We start from the raw sequence: 1669 nt of genomic DNA on the forward strand, positions 1-1669 counted from the left end.
GTCAGCCTTATGCTAGGGAAATATTACCACTTGTCTCATAAAGAAGTCTTTATAATCTAAAATAAGTGTCCGCTAGAGATTTTCATTTAACTTAAAGTTTAACTCTTTAAAATTATTACCAAAGTCTATCTTTTTAAAATGTGTTGGGAGTGAACTAATCATATAGCATACCTGGTGTTCTGGGTTTTTGTGCTTCCATTTCAATGTAGCCACTCACATAGAGCTCTGTGTATGCCCAGCACCACATATGCATTCCTCATGTTGTTGCAGATATCTTAGTTGCTCACCACCTGTTTTAGTTAGGAAAATAAACACGAGAAGTGCCTCCCTCCTGGATTTTTGTAACGTGTCCTAGTTCTCCATCTCCCTGCCAACTACCAACCCCACATATCCACATTTGTAAAATTATATTGTCCCTCAGTTCCATCCTCCACATGTGAAAGGAGAATGCTTGGTATATTTCTATTTTAGGCAAAATGGTATGGTTGCTGTGTTAGAGCTGAGAAATTTCACACTTGGCCAAATTTTCTATATTGGCAGACCCTATTACTAACTAAAGATAATGATGAAAATACTACTGATAATAAATTAGCTTTGGATTGAATTTGCAAACCTAAAAATATCTATGAAAAAATGTGTGATCTTAATTTAATGATAGATTTCTAGAAATGCCTTGGTGAAATTTGTTTAAGCTTATATTTTGAATCTATCTAGAGACATAAGTAAAAAAGAATCTTTAAATACTATGAATAAAACATTCCTTTTATTATAACTATAAACTCAAAGTACAATTATTCAATTTGAAAAAATAATTAAGTAATTTTTAGATAATCTATGTCTAGTTTTTCTTGCTGCAGGCCAACATTTTAGCATTTATTTAATTTTTTTGAGTTCCCAAAATACACCTGATATTCAGCTTCCTTTGGTATGTATGTTCAAAAATACATTTGACTAATGATAATCTATGTCTAGTTTTTCTTGCTGCAGGCCAACATTTTAGCATTTATTTAATTTTTTTTGAGTTCCCAAAATACACCTGATATTCAGCTTCCTTTGGTATGTATGTTCAAAAATACATTTGACTAATTAAAATTAATTAAAAGTCAAAACCCCAGCCCATTCAAATTTTACTGTGACATATTCACAAAGTTATTATGTTAAACTTGGCTGGATGAAAAGTAGAACAGAATTCCAAATTGGGTGCCTTCTGCATCAAAGACACTATTATTATAAAGTGATTTCACATGTAAATACCAAATTAGAGCATATGACATTTATTTTGAGAAGCTGACAATACGAAATTAGCTAAATGAAAAAGAAAGATGTCTTCACCAATTTGAGAGTAACTAAATGAGTACTGGAGAATTCTGGCATTTCTTCATCTAAACATATTCTTACCTCTCAATGTGAGCTGTGTGAACCTGGACTTGGCTTGGTATGGGAAGTCTTTGAGTCAGGAATATGCAGTTTCTCAGAATCTCCAAGGGGTCACCCCAAAAGATTAAGAATGATGTTTTTTTCTTCTCTAAAAATCTGCTATAAAATGACAGGTTAAGAAATTGAACACTGTGCTGGTTTATAAATAAGTATTCCAACTCTAGACAAGAACAGGATCTTTTGGTTATGAATCAAATGGAAACCAGGAGCTGTGAATTTAAAGGAGTTAGAA

The sequence above is a fragment of the Galeopterus variegatus genome, unplaced genomic scaffold (assembly GCF_000696425.1).
Source record: "Galeopterus variegatus unplaced genomic scaffold, G_variegatus-3.0.2 Scaffold3541, whole genome shotgun sequence".
Lineage (NCBI taxonomy): Eukaryota > Metazoa > Chordata > Mammalia > Dermoptera > Cynocephalidae > Galeopterus > Galeopterus variegatus.